The sequence below is a fragment of the Talpa occidentalis genome, unplaced genomic scaffold, assembly GCF_014898055.3.
Source record: "Talpa occidentalis isolate TD23 unplaced genomic scaffold, MPIMG_talOcc4v2.1 talOcc4.17, whole genome shotgun sequence".
Taxonomy (NCBI): Eukaryota; Metazoa; Chordata; class Mammalia; order Eulipotyphla; family Talpidae; genus Talpa; species Talpa occidentalis.
The window spans coordinates 1,441,476-1,461,952 of NW_023601754.1; the positions used below are offsets into that span (position 1 = coordinate 1,441,476).

Here is a 20,477-nt window from a genome sequence, read left to right on the forward strand (position 1 = left end):
TCCTTTGTGCTTTTAAACCCTTCTGACCTGCGCACGTCAGCACCGGCCTCCCCGGGGCTGGCTGGACATGCAGTGCCTCAGGCCCCGCCAGACTTACTCAGTGAGCACCTAGACAGCTTGTCTGCACACAAGGCGAAGCAGCACGGCTGCCCTATGCGTCCAGGAGTGCGCTGGCTGCACCCATTTTAAGGCTCAGCAAGAGAGAACTCCTGCTGCGACCCAAACCTTGCCCTCCCCCTCCAGTCCCACCCTCTGGTCTTCTAGATGAAGCGGAGACCCAGGGAGGAGGCAGACCTGCTATCAGATCATACGCCATGCCTCCAGACTCCACTTGCGCCCAGTGGACTTCCCCTGACTGCAAACTGCAAAGGGGCGTGGCTGGCATCCTGAGTGCCCACTAAAATGTGTATTTCCAGGGCCCCCCTGGTGGTGCAGGTGTTAAAAATCTCAGAGCTATCAAGATATCATGAGGCACAGAGGCCTGAGTTCGATCCCTGGCCAGGGAGCTACCCACAGGGTGCAGCAGACCTCTCCTGTCTCGCCCGCTCTCCCCTCGGCAGTGGATTTCAGTGGATCTGCCTGTTCTGCTCCCCGCTCTGTCTCTGGTGAATCCTCTCATCCTCTGCATCTCTGGCCTACACCCAGTTCTTGTATGCATAAATAAAAACTAAATCTTTAAAAATAAATAAATAAAGTGACTATTTCTAGGCCCCTCCCCAGACCTGCTAAAATCTACAGCCCTGGAGCTGCAGCCCTGGAACCTGCATCCAGCAAGCCCAAACGGGGGAGTTGCTGCCGACACCATGCAGTTCTTTATTTTTTTCACTAGGGGGAGCCAGTGCCCCAGATATGGTTAGGCCTCCCTGGGGACCCCAAGCAGTGGTTTGCCAGTGGCTTTCACCTGGCCACCCTGTGTTGGGGGAGATACTGACGCGCATCAGTCAGCGGTGTCCAGGTAGAGGACCGCTCGCACCAATGTGGGTGGCAGGAAACCCAAGTTCTAATGCCAGCCCCTTTACACTGACCCTTGGCATCCACGCCTGGTGAAGGTGTGCTGTGCGGTCTCAGCAGATCACTTCACCTTGCCAAGCTGCTGCCTCACCTTCAAGGCGGGGCGGTCACATCCACATGGCTCTCACCTCCCAGCCCAACTTGGTGGGCACAAGACACCTGTTACTACCTGCGCCAACAGCAGGAAACAGGAGGCAAAGCTGGCACAGGCATATGCGGGTGGTTTGGGCTGCGCTTCTGTTTTCCCCCGTTTGAGGGTGTAGCTCCATGAGCCGTGTGCTCTCCAGCCTGGGCATGCAACTGGAGGTAGCTGGGCCTGCACGTGGGCCCCGGAACAACGGCCCGGGAGGGCAAATACGGGAGGAAAAGGTGCCGAGGATGAACCTGAGTCCTCGGTGATGGTGTAGACCTATGCAATTAGCCTGCCCCGGAGCTTGAAATGCCTGGTGACATCAGCTAATAACCCCCGGCAGCTCCCCCTGCTAGGAGCGCCGGGGTCTCCTGCTGCTTTCGGCTGAAGGCGTTCCATCTGGCGCACTTGTCCTCAGTGCTGGCCACATGTCTGCTGGTGGCTGAAAGAAGTAACTTTCTCATGCCAGCAGACACGATGAGCATAGCCACAGATGGGGCTGCGTGACCCTAGCAGTTCCTGGGAGACTTGGTCCTGCCCTGGAAGCCAGGCTGGAGCACTGAGGCTGAGGAGCCAGGGAAGCTGATGGCAAGCTGAGAAGAGGGAGTCGAAGGGGGGCAATGAGTGCCCTAACATCCCAGAGTTCACACTGGGTCAAAGCGTGGGGTACCAGGGGGTGTCCTGGAGGTGGGTTTCCAAGCTGGCGGTCATGTCACCAACTCTGCCACCTCTGTGAGGCCATCAGCGAAGGTTTCTGGCTCCATGCATGACTGGGCCCACCTGTCTGTCTCATGCTGGATGCCTCTCCTCCAGGGTCAGTCAGCAAGAGCGGCAGTTTCCTCCTTGTATCGATGAGGCCTATTGTTAACCCCCGAGTTCTTAAAGGAAGGCTCAGAGCACCCAAGTGCTGCAAGCACCCAAGTGCTTCATCCTCGATGAAGATGAAACAGCATTCGAATCTGGGGACACCTGCTTATTTCTGCAACCAACACCCAGATTTTCCTCCGTTCTGGTAAGGCAATTGGAAGATGGCAAGACTGAGGCTCCCTCTAAAGGGCAATTTTATTATCACCAAACTATCACCGGACTTAATGGCTTTGCTCTGTGTGAGAAGAGAGAAAGGCCCTCGCGCGTGTGGCCAGAGGTCCTGCTGGCAGAATCGTCAGGGGACGGCTGGGAACCCAAAAGACTGTCACCCCGCCCTCTAAATGGTACAGCCCCTAAGAGCTTGCTGCCCTTTCCTACGGCAGCATCTCTGTCCCGCTGGTCCCTGCTAATGCTGCCTCTAGGGGCGCACACAGAGGATCTGGAAAAGCAGAGGACAAGAGACACTGACCGTGAGGCTGGTGAAGGTGGCGAGGTTGATGATGAGAAGTGCGACCACCACCCTTACTGGTACTTATCACACATGGGCTGCCGGGAGGCCACCACAGGCCTCCCACAAGAAGCCACAGCCCTGCCAAGCCCGCTTCTCAGGTGCTCTGCACTGTGGCTGGCAGGTGGAAACGGGGTGCAGTCACCATCTTCCAGGAAACCCATGTGCGCTGTCTTCAGAGAAGTCAAATCTGCCTCCCTTCCAGGCAGATGAAGCCCAGAGAACAGAAAGCCCCTGGGGGGGTGGGGCCTGAGGGGAAAGGGTGCAGGGGCTGCAGGGCCCCTCCCACCCCTGGCGGTGGGCACAGGGCTCAGTATGGGGCGGGGGGCACTTCCACCCTGGGAGCTGGCACACCCCACAAGTCAAGGTTTTCCCTTCCAGGGGACTGACATTGGGTACCCCTGATGTCCAGATTTTGGGGCCTTTCTCACTTGACCTTTCCTTTACTACTGAGTTTCTATTGTCTGGTGGAAATTTCCATTCATGTGATACTCCAGCTGCATGAATGAAAAATCCCCAAACTGAAGTTGGCATGCCCCTGCCCCCCTGTTGCACCTCTAATCTTCTGTTTCTGTTAATGGCACCACACACCCCTTCTTCGGGAAATGTCCTTCCTGCAGCATTTTTTGGTTGTTTTTTTAAAAAATTTATTTGTTTATACAAGAGCTGGGGTACGGGCCAGGGGTGCGGGAGGGTGAGAGGATTCACCAGAGACAGAGCAGGGAGCAGAACAGGCAGACGGACAGAAGACGCTGCTGAGGGGAGCAGCGGGAGAGGCAGGAGAGGTCTGCCCTGCCAGGTGGGTTTCTTCCTGGCCGGCCGGGAATTGAACCCACACTGCGCTCAACCCACTGGGCCCCCGGGGAGGCCCCCCTGCAGCGTTTTAAGCTTTGGCGGGAGAACGCAGTGTGACTGGCAGCGGACATGTCAAAGCAGAGACTGCCTGCACAGGCCTGGCCCTGACCTGCATCACGGACTGGGAGTCCAAGGGCACAGGTCAGGCCCCGCCTGGGCCTCCTGCAGTCGAGGACCTGCTTTTACTAAACTTCCAGGTGATTCTCAGGCAGCCTGTAAAGTGGGCCTCCGGACAGAACACGGAAGAGCAAAATTCTGCCAGCCCATCACGGAGCTGGGCGCAGCGGTGCTCCTGCCACGAGCCACAGGGAAGGACCGGGGAACGAAAACGCCTCGGCGGACTGTGACACCAAACTGATTTGAAAGTGCTGGTGGCTGTGGCAGCAGTCGAGAGACGAGGGCTTCACCTGTGCGAACCATGAGTTTCTTTTCCTGTTTTTGTAAATAAACGTGTCGCTTTCCCATCAGCTTACACTACTCACAAGGCGCAGGAGTACATCTCACACCTCGACGTGTGCGTCCCCCGCTGCCAAAATCCTGGCACCGTCACCGCCATCAACTGACCCCTCCCCCCTCCCCCCAACAACCACCATGGTTTATCCACGTCGGACTTATTTTTGTTGTATTTTGTTAGTTCGGTTGCTTTATTTATAGTCCACGCTGGTGCAAAACTATCCACATTTGTTTTCGCTTTTCGACCAATTTTGCTGGGCGGGAAGGCCGCGGGTGACCTGCGCTATCTCGAGAGGCCGGCGCTCATCCTCTGGAAAGCCGAGGGGATGCCGTGGGGACACACACGCCTCCTTACCCAGTCACCCCGGGAGCGCGCAGCCGTGTGCGTCTCGGCTGTGTGACTCGTGCTGCTGCCAAGAGGGGCGCGGGGAACTGAAGCGTTTCAACTCCCCACAGGCAGGCCCGGGAGCGGAGCTGCTGGATCGCGGGCAGTCAGTCCTATTTTCAGTGAAGGACCCTCCGGACTGTCTTCCACGGGGGCTGCCACAGCTCACAGCCGCCAACCGTGAGCAGGGCTGGTGCCTCGCGCCTCTCACCACCCCCCCCCCACACTGGTTTCAGGTCTTCGCTAACGGGCCAGCCCCTCGGGAGTGAGGTGGGGTCCCGCTGTGGTTCTGATTTGCATTTTCCTGGTAAGGCTGTTCCTGTGCCCGCTGCCCAGCTGTGCGGCTTCTCTGGGGTGTGGGCAGCCCCTGCCCATCTTTTGATTGGGTTATTCTACTGTTGTTCAATGGTGTGGCGTTTTTATCTATTTGGAAATTAGCCCTTGTCGGACATACGACGCGCAAATCCCCCCTCCCAGTCTGCAGGGCGCCTTTTTGGGTTTGCAGCAGTTTCTCTCACGGTACAAAAACCTTGTAGTTTCATGTAGTCCACTTGTTCATTTCTGCTTGTATCCCTCGCGAGGGTGATGTCCAGCAGCTCATCTCCTGCGTTTTCTTACATGTATTTTAGGGTTTCAGGTCTTACTCCACGTTTTTAATCCATTTTGAATGAACTCTCGTGTCTGCTGGTAGAGCGTGGTGTGGTGATTTTTTTTGGTTGCTTGGTTTTTTGCCTGTGGCTCTCCAGGCTTCCCAGCGCCGTTTGTTGAAGATCTTCCCTTCTCCATCCCGGCCCTGCTCCCTTGCCACAGATAGACTGCGTGCGCATGTGGCTTCACCGTGGGCCTCAGGCCTATGTTGCTGGTCCGTCCGGCTGCGACTGCCGCTGCGCAGTACAGTCTGCATGAGCGACATGATGCTTCCACTTTTCTTTTTCCCCCAGGAATGCTGTGGCTTTTGGTGTCTTCTTGAAGTTCCTTGCAAATGTTAGAACTGTTTGCTCCATTTGCTCGAAAAATGTCATTAGGGTTTTGATAGGAATTGCACTGAATCTGTAAATTGTTTTAGGTGAAACAGCCATTTTAACACTGTTCATGCCTGTAGCCCATGAGCGCGGGATGGCTTTCCATTTCTTTGTGCTTCCTCTATTTCTTAACATTTTTATAGTTTTCAACGTGCAAGACTTCCACCTCTTTTGTTCAGCTTTCTCCCAGTTATTTTATCATTTTTGATGTGGTTGTAAATGTCTTTGTTTTCTTAATTTCATCTCATTCATTATTTGTGTATAGACTCACAACAGATTTTGTGCATTGCTCCTGTACTGGTTACCATATTCATTTGTGTCTCCTAGTAGTTTTCTGATAGAGTCTTCGGCTCTTTCTATTATCATGTCATCTCCAAATAAGTGCTAGTTTTACTCCTTTTCCAATTCGGAAACCTTTTATTCTTTTTCTCGCCAGGTTGTTTTATAGCCATGTCAGATGGCCCTTCTCTCAATCTCCTCACTCCTCGTGCACCAGAAGCAGCCTGTGGGTGGGCACCTGTGCCACGATCAGGGGTCGCCCTTATTGGAGCCCAGCTGCTTCCGCGAGCGCCACCCCAAAGAACCCTTCACAACCCAGACTTTAGCACGACACAGCCCCTCTCCTCTGATGGCCACCAAGAGGCTTGAAAAAAGTCAAACAGGAACCTGATCCCCCAGTTTGTTTTCTTCAGAGTAAATTACCTTTCAACTTCCTCTCTTCTGCAGTCTGACCTTCAGACTTCCTTTCTACCCCTCCACTCCCTTTAACAAAACCACTAGCAAACCAAGCAGCAACATCCCAAAAAGTTGAGAGATGACTGCCCAAGATATTTCTGATTCTAGAAAACCTTTTCTCTGCCAAGCCCCTGCGGCTCGCATGTTGCAGTGTCTTTGTGTCCATGGGGGACGTGTGGTAGGCGCCTGCCACCCTGCCAGGCCCCTTGCCCGTGTCAGGTTTCCGTATGAAGAGCAGTAACCAAATTAATGCATTTTTAGGAAAGTGTCTCTCCAGCCCAATTCCATGTTAGAGAACGCATTCTGATAATGGGGTTTGGGCCTGTCAGCTCTCACCTATCTAAACAAACACAAAATCTACTTCCCTACTTTGTGGGGACCCTGAGCCTCAAACTGTGAAAAAGACCAACTATGCAAAGTGCACATCTCCACCCAGTTAAAAATACCTCTGGTGCTCAGGCCTGGCTTCCTCTGCTGGCCAGAGCAATGGTCTGAGCCCAGGCAGGAGGGCCAGGCCACTATTTGCGTAGACTGCTTACTTCAGGGTTCTCAGAACAACACAGTTGCCAATGAGTGTCCCAAAGAGCTGGTTCTTCATGGCCAGATTCAGACCTGGCGCCAGCTGTGTGGCCTCACTGAAGTTTCTCAGCCTCTCTGATTCAGTGTGGATGTCTCCCAGATCAGGGAGCTGACCTACTAATGAAGACTGCCTCTATGGAAGGCCGGCTCCCTGCAGCCCAGGCTCCTGCAGTGCCAGTTGGCAGGACCCGTCTGGTTCCCTGCACGCACTGCTCCGTGTGACCGTCTTACAGATGGAGGCACACGGCCTGGGAGACGGGCACTCACCTGAGCTCTCACAACCGGAATGTGACAGAATTAGACTTGATCTCCTGGAGGCTTGACTCCAGCGTTGGCTTCTTTCCCTTCAATTTTCTGTTACGAGAATTTTCAAATTGAAAGACTAAGCAGGCAATCACCAGTTTGGCCTACTGTCTGGTTTCAATAATTTAACATTGGCATCTTTATGTTTTTTTTCTTTCACTCTTTATGAAGTCGGTGTCCCATTTTAGAAGATTTATTGCGGTGTAACTGAGGTGTGATGAGCCATATGTATTTAATGCAGACAATCTGATGAGCTCTGACATACGTAGGTGCCCACACATTGCCATCCTGAGTTGCTGGCAGCCACTGATATCATTATTTTGTATTTTCTAGAATTTATATGAATGGAATTACAGAGACTGTGCTGCTTCAGAGGGGGAGCTGTCCCTTGGCATGGCTGCTGAGATCCAGCTATGCTGATGGTGTCCATGTCACGCCATTCTTGCTGAGCAGGCTCCCCTGTGGTAGCGGTGTGGGGCCTGAGCCTGCACTCCAGGCCTCTCCATTTCTTGGGGCAATGTCAGCTCCCTGAGCATCAGCTGGGCCATCTATAGAATAGGTGCGCCACGCCCTGTCCTCAGGAGGGAGGGGACCTCGCAGGTAAGCGGCACTCAGCCCCGACAGACGCAATGAACAAGGGCACGACAGCACAGCACGGGCCTCTGGTGTCCCTGAGCTCTGCCAGTCTCCGGACGCCACAGTCTGGAGCTGCTGCCTGCCTGGAGCTGCTGCAGGGGCAGGGTGAACTGAGCACAGTGAGGGGTACCCGGACTGCTCCATGGGCTCTGGGGCCACAGCTCAGCCTAGGGGGCCTGTGAGCAGGCGTTTTCCAAGTATGCACCTGGGATCTCTGAGCACAGGAAGCACGCCGTGGCTTTCCGTCCCCGCCCCCCTCCGCCTGTGCACCTCCATTCTCCCAGCGCCAGCCCCAACTGAGCACGCAGTCCTTAGTTGCCATGCTCACCTATCCAGGTGCTGGCCTAGGAGCAGATCACTGGGTCTGACAGCTGTGTACAGAGTAGGGGTACGCTGGGCCCCCTTTGGCTCCTGGAGCTTCCATTCTGGCAGGGAGAGACAAACCCCAGCAAATATACAAAATGGCTCAAAAAATAAAGGGCAAGGACCAGAAAGGAGTCCTGTCGGAGGAAAGCTGCCTGCTAAGGCTGTCCAAGCCATGGAACAGACTGGCCACTGCTCAGAGGTGATAATCCCGGGACCCCTGGAAGCTTCAGTCCTAAGGATCAGGCTGCCTTCTGTAGTTCAGAGCCTGCAGGGGTCTGCTTTTGGCAAGGGGTGCCCACCAGAACATCAGTCTCACCTGTGTCCGCTGTGCCCTCACCCGCCCGGTGAGATGGGAAGGGCCCGCTTGTGTGCGGGTGATGAGTATGGGTGCGTGAGAAATCACCCCTGCAAAGGGATCCAGCCCAATGAGGGGTGTGGGCCTTGAGGACACAGCCCTGGGGGCCTGGGGGGCAGTTTCCAGTGGGCTTGCCCTCTGTTCACTCCTGCTTCTTGGGCTATCTCCTGGAACTGGGCGTGGGAGAAAAGGGGGCACCAAGGCATCCCAGCTTGTCTCCTTTGCTGCTTAACAGCTGCAGGGGCCGGGATATGCCTTCCCCTCTCTGAGCCTCAGTCTCTCCAACTGTAAGGTGGCCCCCGTCTTGCCGGTATGTGGGTGCTCTGAGGACTGCTGGTCACTTAACAAAGGGGGAGTCTGAACTGAGATCTCTGAGAATAAAATACTCACATTTCAAAGACTTGTCCAGAAAATGAATGTGCTTCAATACTGGCTTACAGGCCACCACGCCACGTAAAACAGCACTCTGAACTCCACTGCGCGTCCGCGCTCTTTTTCCTTGTGTTGACGCGGCTCACGAACCCGCCCCCGCGGCCCGCACCCACACCACCTTCCTACTGGGCGGCGCTGACCTACAATGCAGGCTGCACGTAGGAACCGCCTGGGGAGCCCCATCTCCCACTGACCCAGCCAGAGGTGCTGGTTCACCCCGCCTCTGGTGTGGACGGGGGACTCAGCATCTTCAAAGATCCACAGGTGACTCTCCTGTCTGCCGAGACTGGGAACCGCTGGTGTGCAGAGATTTGTGGCTATCTACAGCAGGCCTCCCCGCAGCCCTGACGACAGGAAGTGTTGGGGCCCGCATCCGCGTGCGGTGCACCCACAGGTGCCTCTGTTCCCCGTGGTCTGCACCGTCATCTCACGAGACAGGGACTGCGGCACCACCATTTACCGACACAGAAGCCGAGAGAGGAAGGAAGTCGCCTCCCAAACGTGCCCAGGAAGCAGCAACACTAAGACCTGGACCCAGGCTTCCCTGCAGCACCCCACGGGAACACAGGGCCCCCAGCTCACAGAGACAGCCGTCGTGCAAGAGCTCATGCACTCAGAGCCTGGACAGAGGCCTTGGGAGGATGAGAAGAGGAATTAAGACATCAGGCTCAAGTCTGAGGAGCTCGGCCGACCTGCTCTGGCACAGGGCCGGCGTGCAGCGTCTCCCAGCTGATCTGGAGACGACAGAATCCATCACAACTCACAGGGCACTGCAGCACTGGGGAGCCTTAACACTCCTGTTGGTGATTTCTTTCACTTGGGGGCGGCGATTGTTCCCATGAAGAGAGAGGAAAGCGAAGCAAAGCTGGAACGGCCGTGTGCACAGAGGCAGGGCTGTAGGCACCATTTTATCAATCCCCTCCCCTTAGAAATGGGGAAACTGGGGCCTCCCTAGTGGCGCAGGGGGAGGCCCTATCAAGCTATCCTCAGCCACTGCGGCATAAGTTTGATCCCTTATGGGGATCTGACCCCATCAGGGAGCTGACCCACGTGGCACATTGACCTCTCCTGTCTGCCCGCTGGTCCCCTTAGTGGTGTATTTCAGTAGATCTGCCTGTTCTGCTCCCCACTGTGTCTCTGGTGGAATCATCTCACCCCCCCGAAACTATAGCCTACAATTCTTGTATGCATAAATAAAAGTATTTTAAAAGAAAAAAGAAATGGGGAAACTGAGGCCAAAGGCCCCAGTGACAGAACCAAAATCTGACCAATGACCTCATCCCCAGCGTGAGGTTGTAAACTCCACTGGGGGACCCTGACCTCCTTTCAGGCCCCGGAGAGGGACTCCAATCCCTCTGACCTCCCCCAGCATCACTGCCCTCTGTCTGGTCAGGTCCCCATCTGCTCAGGTCAGAACCCAAGCCCTCCGTTTCGTTTCCTCTGCAACATCTCACTTAAGGTGTCAAATTAACTCAGCCCTGCAGCTCCTCCCTGGCAAGAAAAAGAAACCAAAGGGGACTTTCCTCTCTTCCTGCCAGCCAAGTTGCCCCCCCCAGCAATCCCAGGGAGTGACTAGGGGGCTCTGCTGGCACCTGGGATGCCCAGGAGGCACCAAGGAGGTCTCAGGACCTTCTCATTCACCCCTCCCGTGCCACAAGCACAGCCCCTGTCCTCCGGGGTCCCTGACAACGTCCACTGCTGTGCTCCTGGCCGTGTCCCGAGTGTGAGCTGGGTGCAGGGCACACACCCCATCGGCAGACAGCTGGCTTCATGCTCGGTGCTGGGGAACCACTCCGGGAAAAGAAATGCAACATTCTTAGCATCCCATAAGCCCCCTTCCAGACCCCACCTGACCACTACCCACCCCAGGCTAGCCCCCAAACTAGCTCCTAGCAGTGGGGACCCTTTCTGACTGGTTCTGAACTCTGCGTATGTGGAATCAGTGTGGACTGTTAGTTCCTGGTCTGCTTTGCTGGCAGTGATGTTTGGGAGCACATCGTGTTGTGATGTGTGGCTGTAGCTCATTCCTCCGCACTGTGCTCTGCTCTGTAATCTACAAATACAGTAAGAATGATAGCCCCTTTTTTATGGTTGCTTTTAAAAAACAAAAAGTGCATGTATTGACAATTTCATCTGTCCTTCCTGGCTTTCAATCATGCACTGGACTTCTGGTAGATACATGTAATTGTGTTGAACACTCATTCTGGTCCTATTTCTTTTTAAACTTATCATCTGCCCCCCCCCCCACTTGCTCCTCCCCGCTGATGGGCAATAGGTCGCCCCACTCTCCCTACAGACACAACAATGCACAGACATCCTTAACTACGGGCCCTAATGGACCCCAGGCAGGAAGTCCTTGGGGACAGGAACGGGTTCACAGATCTATCCAGAAGTGGGAATGTGGGCTCATCTGCATATGCTGAGGAGGCTACATCTGTAAAACAGTCACCAATGCCAGCCCGAGACTTCTTGAGGAGCAGAGGACAGTGCTGGACTGGAGTGCGAGCACACACCCTCGGGCAGCAGGACAGGCGCGGTGGGGGGAGGGTGCCACAACCGCCAGCAGGGGGAGCTGCCTCCTTTGGGATCCTCCAGGTGCAAAGGTCTCAGGAGGCAGGAGAGGCCGCGGAGGCTGCTGTTCCAGCCACCCCGATGCCTTCTCAGTGACCCCGGCACCACCTGGAGTGGGCCTGAGCCTCCACACCAGCCACTGGCAGCGGGTGAGGCCAGGGTTACAAGAGCTTACTAGGCAGGAAGGGGTCCTTGCACCGTCACACACCCCGAGGTCTCTTCTGCTGGCCCCTGATCATCAGGGAAAAGAGAACAGCAGTGAGAGCCCCTGGGGTCATCCCCAGAACTTTAGGGATAGACTCCACCTCCACAGCAGCTGCCTCAAAGCATCCTGCTGAGACCCGTCCTACCCTTACAGCCCTGCCTCATCTCCCACGCGGGCTCTGAACCGTAAGCAGAAGAAAGGGAAAACGAAAGAGAAAGGAGGGTGCACATTTACAGCGCAAGCCATGGCCAGGGAGCCAGGCCTGGGGACAGCTGCCCCCTCAGCCAGCACGGGAAGCACTGGTGTTGCTGGGACCTGAGCGCGAATCTCGAGCCCCAGCCTAGAGGCAGCACGCTCTTTCCTTGCGCCCTCTCCACGGCGGTGCGTCTCACCCGCCCGTTCGTTCGCTCATTTATTCACATGGCATCAGCCGGGCGCCCGCTGCGCGCTGGCCAGGGTGCTAGCACAGCATGTGGTGGCGCCCACACTGGGGCGTGGCTGTGCCCGGTCACAAGGTCTTGCGTGTAGGCCAGAGGCCACGCAGTCACGGTATCAGCGGAGACACCACCACAGAGCCGTCAACCGCCGTGTTTATTCACAACTCTGTTTTGGCATTTTTTCGTTTTTGAAAACCAGATTAACCAAACAGCGCCTGCAGAGCTAGAAGCAGTTGCCCAGGAGCAGTTGCCTTATCTCCTCCGGCTGCTTGCGGCTTCTCTCAGAAGCTGTGTTCTTAAAGCCACTTGAGCGCTTCTCATTAAATCAATAGTGCTGAATCTCTGCTCCCAGGAAGGGGCACCAGGCAGAGGGCATGTTTGTCCCAAGCACATCACATCTATCAGCTTCCAGAAGCCCCACTTACAGATGCCGGAGGCGAGCCACCGAGGAGGTAGGGTCTCTTTCGAGCCCACCTAACAACTGGCGCAGAAAGGGGTCTGAGCTCTGTGGTCAACTGCTAGAGGCATGAGGCCAGGGCCACCCACCCACACCAACCCCCTCATGGACACTAGGCATCTGGAATTCCAGAGAAGGTTCTAGAAAATGAAGCTTCCTCCAGCAGTTCCAAGATGGTCACACCCCGAGATCTCACGGCTCCTCCTAACTGGGAGCAAGATGGCGTTTCCAAGAAGCAGGAGGTTTTATGGTGCCCATATCTGGCCATAAACGTTGGTGTGGCTTTCCTTTTCACTTTCTTTCGGTTTTACATTTTTTGAATTCCCCACCCATTTGCTTTGCTGCTGCTGCTGTGCTTGCTTGTGCTTTCCAAGCTGTCCACAGTGAGTCTGTGCTGCCTCCGGAGGTAGCAGGAATGTTACCCTGTGTCAGCACAGAAATACACCCTCACGCCTCTAACCCACAGCCGGAGGGAGAGAGAAACTGTCAGCATAGTCCAGGCCAGTGCTCAGCCTCCCTCAGCCACGTGACCCTCCAGCCTATTTTCTGGGCAGATGTGGCCTCAAAGAAAATTCCTTGAAGACATTTCTTCATTTCATAGTGAAAATATGGTCAACTCTGGGAGCCGTGGGAGCCCCAGCTGATGGTGTTATAGCTGAGGAAACATACCAGAAGGTTCAGTGCCTTCCCCAAGGCCACACAGTTGCAGCTTGCGCTCACCCACCCAGACCAGGCGCTGAGGGTGCGAGACCATGGCGGCTCGGGGAGCCAGCCAGCCTCTGGAAGGGTGGGGCAAGAAGCCCACCATCACTTCAAGGGTTCCATAAGCACCACGCGCGCTGCCTCTGGCTGTGCTCTCACTGAGAAACGGGCCCTCAGACAAAATCCCCCCTAGAAAGAAAATAAGGGTTTATCTGTCAATAAGGTGCTGCTGGGAAGAGCAGGTGGCACCCATAAAAGGCACTTCTCCAGGTCTCAGTTTCTGAGAGGAAGAGGAGGCCGGAGATGAAGGCAGAAACTGTGCTCACCTTCACGAAGAAGCCTGCACCGCCAGGTAAAGTGAGGCGGAGAGTGGGTATGGCAGCTAGTAGAGCAACAGCCAAAAGGTGGGGCCAGGACCCGACCTCCACACCCGCTGCTTTTGGAAGGTTCTGCAGCCCTGCAGCTCCACGCTGTGCGCTGTGACACGTGTCTTCACGTCAAAGTCAAAAGGACGCACGTTGAGGATGTGCCCAGTCTGACAGGAGTTGAGACATTTGTGCAGTCCCACCTACCCTCCCAGGGCAGGACGTACCGAGGGTGTGCCCAGAGTCCACTCTGAACTTCCTACGAGAGAAAGATTTGGCACAGACTGGCATCCTGGGCGTTTCCATCGGGAGGAGAGGACAGGGAGCCTGCCCCACCCCTGGGTTCAACAGGGGAGCCTCGCTTTTCCCTCTGTAATGGGGTTAGAGCGTGCCCAAGGAGTGGGCTCCTGATCAGACAGACTTAGCCTGTGTCTCCTGAAACGTAGCAAAGGTGCAAGACTCTAGAAGGGCGCGCAGAGGTTTGCAGTCAGGGCACTGCAGCCCTCAAGGCTCGCCAACCTGTGCCTCCGGGGCCCGTATCCAGATGCCTGTGGCCTCGGAGGACGCCTCCCTGCTGGGTTGCCAAGGGAACAAGAGCCCCCTGGGGGCGAAGAAGCCCACCTGGCAGGTGAGACAAGGGCTAAGTGCCCTCTCACTGCCACACAGCAGTGGCTTTGCCCCATCGCCCTGGCCTCAGGTACATGACCTCCGCTCTCTGGCTTTCAGCACTGCTCCAAACGCCAAGAGGCTTAGAACAGGCCCCACGCGGAGCAAGAGCTTGACGCAGAGGACGACTTCGTCAGCACTGTCTGTGCCACCCGAGCCCCGGCAGCCCAGGACTGGCGCTGGGGCCACGCGGGGCTTTTCTGTCCCTCCTAGGAGAAGAGGCCGCCCAGGGCAGCCCGGGAGCTGCGCGGACACACGGCGCACAGCCACGTGCACGCACCGCAGGCCACCTCGCTCCTGCCCTCCCTCCCGCCCCTCCTCTCCGGCGCAAGCAGGGCGGGGTGGGCAGTGGGGAGGGGGCCAGGGCAGAGCCCTATTGCTCAATGCCAGGGCCGCCCTGGGGCTCAACGGTCAAGGACCTGCTGTCGGAGCTGAGGGGCCTCCCGATCCAGCCGCTGCGGGTCACGGGCTTTTAATACTTTTAGAGAAGTTGAGTTTCTGCCAAGTTCCTCTGCTTTACGCTTCCCGGAGCGGGTGGGTTCCTGCCCCTCCGAGGCCGTCCACCTCGGCGTGAGCAGGCCCATCTGCTCCTCCAGGGGCTTTGCAGATCACACAGTCACAAGGCTGCCGAGTCACCGCCGCCCCCCTCCCCCCCAAGCCAGCTACCTACAGTTCCCGAGGGTACGCTGGCAGGGGATGCCCAGGCCACGCAGCACCTGACGAAACTCAAACTCAGGCCGGGTGCTGTGGGAGGCACCCCTCTGCCCCCACCTTCTTGCTTTCTTTATGTCTGTCTCCCCTTTCTACGGGAAAGGGCCTGCCTGGCCAGCTGGCAAGCCACGGCGTACGTTCAATTCGCTCCTCTGCGAGGAAAGTGCCTCCTCTCTTCCAGCGGCCCCTGGGGAGGGCCTGCCAGCCAGCCGCGTCCCCACCACCCCACCAGCTCATAACTCGCAGCCGGCCCCGAGCCCCCGCGCGGCCCTCCCCGCCCGCGGACAGGAAGGCACGCTAAGCCGCGTCAGGACCGCCACCGATGGCGCCTCGCAGCACGTCCGCCCCGGCTCCAACAGGGAGCCGCCACCCAGCCAGGTGCAGCGGTGACGTCCCTCTCCTCCAGCCCTCAAGCCCCCACGCGCTGTCACTTGGCTGCACGACCCACGACCACGGGTTTAACAACTGCGAACACAACAAGGCAAAGTCCTCACAGCCCCGAGGTCAGAGATCCGACACGGGTGTCAGGGTCGAAGCCGGGGCCGGCTCCTTCCGGGGTGTGCAGGGGAGGATCTGTCTTTGCCTTTTCCAGCTTCGAGAGGCGCCCGTGCTCCTTGGCTCCGGCCCTCTCCATCCGCACGGCTGGGACTCCTGAGCCCTCTCCAGGTCGGCACTCCTGCCTTCTCTGACCCTGGCCACCCACCCTCTCCTGAGGAGCCGGTGGGGACACTGGGCCCACCGGAACATCCAAGATCCTAAAGAACCCACATCTGCAAAGTCCCTTTTGCCACATGCGATAAAGGCCTTAAGTGAAGCTCTCAAAGAGGACGCCCTGAGCATCCACCAAAGCAGGCATCCCCATGCTCCGGGCAGTACCCTGCTTCCTCTTTCCATCTACCAGGTGCTGGCTGTCCATCTGCCCATCACATTGTTGGCCACAAGTTTCCCTTGCTGCCCGGCACCCCACAACTGGGCCTGGTGCTGAGGGGAACTGAGACCAAGGCCCGCAGCCGTTCAATCTCTGTTGAGCCACTAAGTCAGCCCTCCAGGCTGCCTGGGCAGGCCCCAGGCCGCAGGTGACAAGATGGATGCACAGACAACTCATGCATCTTCAGGCCCATGTGCGTGTGCCATGCAGAGCAGCCTCGTGACGCCAGCCTGGGAGTCAGGGGCGCTAGGACTCCCACCCTCTCCTGTAAGTATGAATGCTAAAAGGCCAGTGGGGCCAAGCAGCACCCACGGTCCACACCAGGGGTGCTGAGAGCCGGCCGGTGGTCTCTCCAGGGGCTGTACCCACTCTTTGGGCTCTTCCCAGAGGCTCTTCCCAGAGTCCTCCTTCCATGATGTGGCTCAGAACAGTCCCACAAATGGTCAGGAAATATTTCTGGTGATTTAGTTGTATTTCTATAATGCTTTTTAAACCTTTTCAGCTTCCTCCTTTTGCAAAATACCGTTGTATGTACTCCCACTCAGCCGCCCTTTCTCCCAGAAGATCTTGGCCCCAGCCGCTCCAGCACGTGGCGCGGAAGACAAAGCTGAGGGCGAGGGCACCGTTCCTGCGGCGACCCAGGTGTCCTGTGGTGGCAGTTGGGCCCCAACAGCAGAGGGCAGCTCCTGCGCCAGCACCTCCAAGCTGAGCACGCGGGGCGGCTGCTAGAAGCAGGATGGGTGTGCGACAGGAGCCGAGACAAGAAGGTGCCGTCCCCACCGAGCCTCCTGCAGGAACCTAGACCTGGGGCTCATCCAAAGCAGGCCGCCTGCGGGTCCTGTCGCTGCAGGCAGCAGCCGTTACGGACTGAACATCCCTGTGCAAAATCCGCACGCACGGCCCGGGGCACCGAGCTTAATATAGAGCAATCTTTATAAAACCAAAACGGGCACACACCTGGGAAGGCCGCCGAGCAAACCACCACGTCAGCTGTCTCTGGCCGGGAAATTTGAGGAAGGGGGTAGTTTCCATTTTTCACTCTCTGTATTTCTCTATTGTTCACCCTTTTGGCAAAACCCATAGATCTCTTCAGTGTGTTTCTTACCTTTATATTTTCCTTTAAGAACAACAAAGGGGAAATATCCTTGTTCCTCTACTTCACACCAGACACTAAGTCAGACGCTGAATGTGATACAAAAATGAGCCGCGGCCACAGCAGCAACAGTCGTCATTTCTGCCCAGCCCTTTCGCATCTGCAACCCCAGACCAGGCCACTGAGGGGGCTGCCACCAGCCCTCAGTTAGCCGGTGAGCATGGTGCCGGCACACACAGGCAGCCCACGCAGTGTCGCCGGAGCCTGGGCAACAGGCAGCCGCAGCGGGGTGTGGACCTGGCGCCTCCAAGCTAAACCCTCCCGGGCTAAGCAGCCACCAGGACTGCAGGGCCAGCATTGGCAGGGCGAGGCCCCGAGAGAGGGAGAAAGGAGGCCAGGGAGGGGGAGGGCCGAGCTGGGCTGGAGCACGCAGGGGAGAGTAGGCTGAACAAGAGGCCTGGGTGAACCCGGAGGGGTCTTGCAAAGAACAACAGGCCGCAGGTCCCCCAGGGAAGGGGAAGGCGCTGACAAGGCGGGGAGGGAGTCCAGGCCCTGCAGAAAGGTGTGCAGGTGGGGCGAGTTCAGGTCTCATCACCCAGGGGCACTTTCTGCAGCTACGGTCTGGAGACTCTTTTTAAAGCTGAACACCAGCAGCACTCCCACTGCCCCCCGTGACTCTGCAGGCGTCCCTTTTCACCAGCTCTCCTCTGCAGGGCAGCAGCCTCCTGCCTGCCCGTGACCTGTCAAGGCCCCCGCCTGCAACCACGCAGGCCTCTCTTAGCAACCCTATCCCTTCTGGGGCAGCTCTTCCTGCCTGCTCGTGTCTATGCAAGTGTCTTTACTGTTTCATCCCTTCCCTAAGAAACCTGCCCTTTTAATATAAATAATAAAAATGAAAATAAATAAAGTTAAACACCACTATTGCCACACACCTGTGCGCAAAGCTGCTGCAATATGGACACATGAAACAGACCAGGCTCCAGAGAGTTCCTGTAAACCCCCAATCATGTGTGACGCATGGCCTGTGCTGAGACCCTTGAAATGAAAGCCTGGCCACAGCATAACCAGGATATCAAGTCTCATGCTAGTCCGCGCTGAAAAGGATGTTTGAAAGCACAGTCTGCACAGCAAAGAGCCGTGGGGACCTGGACTCAAAAGGCGGCAGCACGGAAGCAACATCCCCTGCGCTGTTCGGGGTGTGTGACTCAGGAAGAGTCTCGTGACAGGAGCAGGTTCTCACCACTTACACCCTGGGTCTGCGGGGGAAGCAGACGCCATCTAGAAATCTGGCGTAAGGGCGCTTACGGCCATGTCATTGGCTTCCTCACACGTCTGTCTCTCCGAATGCAGTCAGCAGTCCGGGTGTTGGTGAGGAATGTGGCCACCTGGCTGCAGGGGCGACCCTTCTGCCTCCAAGCTGATGGTGCAGGCGGCTGACACGGGGCTGCCAGGATCAGCACCTGGCTTCCCGCGGAAGCCCAGCTACAAACGTCACGCTGCCCTGTCCAGAGCACAGAGCACCTTCACCTCTGCACAAAAGGTAGGGCGGTGGCACCCTCACAGGGGTGGGGGCGCTTTTTCTGACTATCTTCCCTGGAAGACATCTCTTCCCAGTTCACACAGGAGTGCCATAAAGGCCAGCGAGCAGGGATCCAGACGGCGGTGCTGGGGAGGGGAGAGAGGAGTCAGCTGCCCTTTGATGGCGCCTCCTAGGCAGAGTCTGAGGGTGGAAGAGAAGCCAGGGGTGGTCCGGGAAAGAAGCGAGGCCCTCTCCCTAGCACAACACGCAGCAAGGCAGGACGTGCAGAAGCCCGTGGCCCGCGGCTGCCATGAGCTATCACCAAACACGGAACAGGAGGCAACCGAGCCCAGGCTGCCCTCACAACCCACTGCAGTCTGACCGCTCGTTCCCATAGGACCGGCGAGGTGGTGACCCCACGTGCGCTTGGCTGCTCACCTGAAACCCCTTCCTCAAAAACAGGTCAGCCTTAAAATAAAGCTGACACTGTATTGCTCCAGCGAGGAGCCAGGGTGACTGAAAGCACAACCAGGGTGACTGAAAGCAAGTGGCCAACGCCAGAACCCCTGAGAAAAGGTGAGCGAGAGGGCGGGACGCGGCGGCAGTCCTACCTGGAAAAGGAGGTCGCGGAGCAGGAGCGACACCAAAGCACAGTGCACCTGTGCCCGCGGCAGCCGCGGCAGCCAGTCTGTCCCCACTCCTCCAGCAGGCGCCCGGCCCGCCGTGCCAGCCTCCCGTCCAGGCTGCGGAGATGGAAGCGAGACGTCATCCCCACTCCCGAGAGGCGCTCATCTCCAAGGCCCTGTAAACACAAAGGACATTTACAGACACTCTGTGCCGGGCGTGCCAAGAAGCACTCGGCTGCGTGGTCTTATTAGCCCTGACCTTATTTCCAGGGGCAGGCACAACCCTACTCATTTCTTAGACGCACAGACGGCTCAGAGAGAAGACACTTGGCGGAGCTGATGCAGCCAGGATGCTCTGGCCCCAACACCTCCACTCTTACGTGCTCAGAGACACCCCTTTAGAGGAAAGTTTCACCTGTAAAATGTCACCCGAACACAGGGCACTGGGGGGCACTGGACAGGTTTCCATCCTATACTATGGAATAAACTCTACTGGTCTGAATAAGCCCAAACTACCATTGAACAAATACCCAGGTCAGCTTGCGTGCAAGACCAAAGGCCAAAGCACCGTCCCTAGGAAGAGGGGGTGGCCATGGTGGGACCAGGGCCCGGGGCAGCAGGCCTGAGTGCATATGCTTTAAAACCCCCTCCGAGAAGCAGACTGAGGTTCACCGCACCCCTGGGCGAGTGGCAGATGTCCGGACAGATGCCCTAGTGCCACCCTGAAGGACAGCACCCCAGATGCCAGGACAGTCACGTGAAGCTTGAAAGGCCACTGTCCAAGAAACACTCAGGACATGAGACGTGTGCCCACCAGCAGGGAGCGCCGCACGCAGGCGCCAGCACTGCGAGGGCAGTGAGGCTGGTACAGCGCAGCCCAGGGGCACAGGGCCAGTCACATGGCAATGATGCCCACACAGGCTCATTGTCCACCGAGCAGCGAGGACCACAGCACCGCACAATCGAGTGGCAATGGCAGGAACGTCGGCAGCAATGCCGAGGCGGAGCAACATGGGGGTGCTCAAACAGCCCCAGTCATCGCAAGAGCGGCTCCCGTGAGGGCAAGCGAAGCAGCAGCGAGCCTCTCAGCGGTCCCACAGCAGGCGGAGGAGTTACCACAGGCCCAGGCCTGTGCTGCCATTTTCATACATTTATCTGTTGTCGGGTTTTGGGATTCCTGGACTTTGGGGTTCCTCAGTCCTTAACTAGGATGAGAAGAACCCACCACCACATCTTTAGCAGAAACAAAAGCAAAACAGAGAGATAGAAATAAAGCTCAGGGCCTCCCCAGTGGCGCAGCCGGTTGAGCGCAGCACTGTGAAGCTGTCCGCAGCCTCTGCAGTACCAGTTCAATTCCTGGCCGGCCGGCGAGGGTCCCACATGGTGCGGCAGACCTCTCCTGTCTCCCCACTGCTCCCCTCAGCAGTGTATATCAGTCGTCTGCCTGTTCTGCTCCCCACTCAATCTCTAGTGAATCCTCCCGCGCCTCTGGCCTGTATCTCAGCTACTGTATAAATAAAAAATAAATCTTTAAAGAAAAAACAAAGATAGAAAGCTCAG

General features: G+C 57.0%; 1 long non-coding RNA gene across 1 annotated transcript in view; it reads right to left on the minus strand.

The window, feature by feature from the left end:
• The window catches only part of LOC119248876 (uncharacterized), a 191,034-nt gene extending 171,952 nt beyond the window's left edge, over positions 1-19,082 (minus strand). The window contains exon 1 of the long non-coding RNA XR_005125997.2: positions 18,903-19,082. This is a non-coding gene — a long non-coding RNA (uncharacterized LOC119248876). The remainder of the gene's footprint in view (positions 1-18,902) is intronic.
• Positions 19,083-20,477: the final 1,395 nt, after the last annotated feature.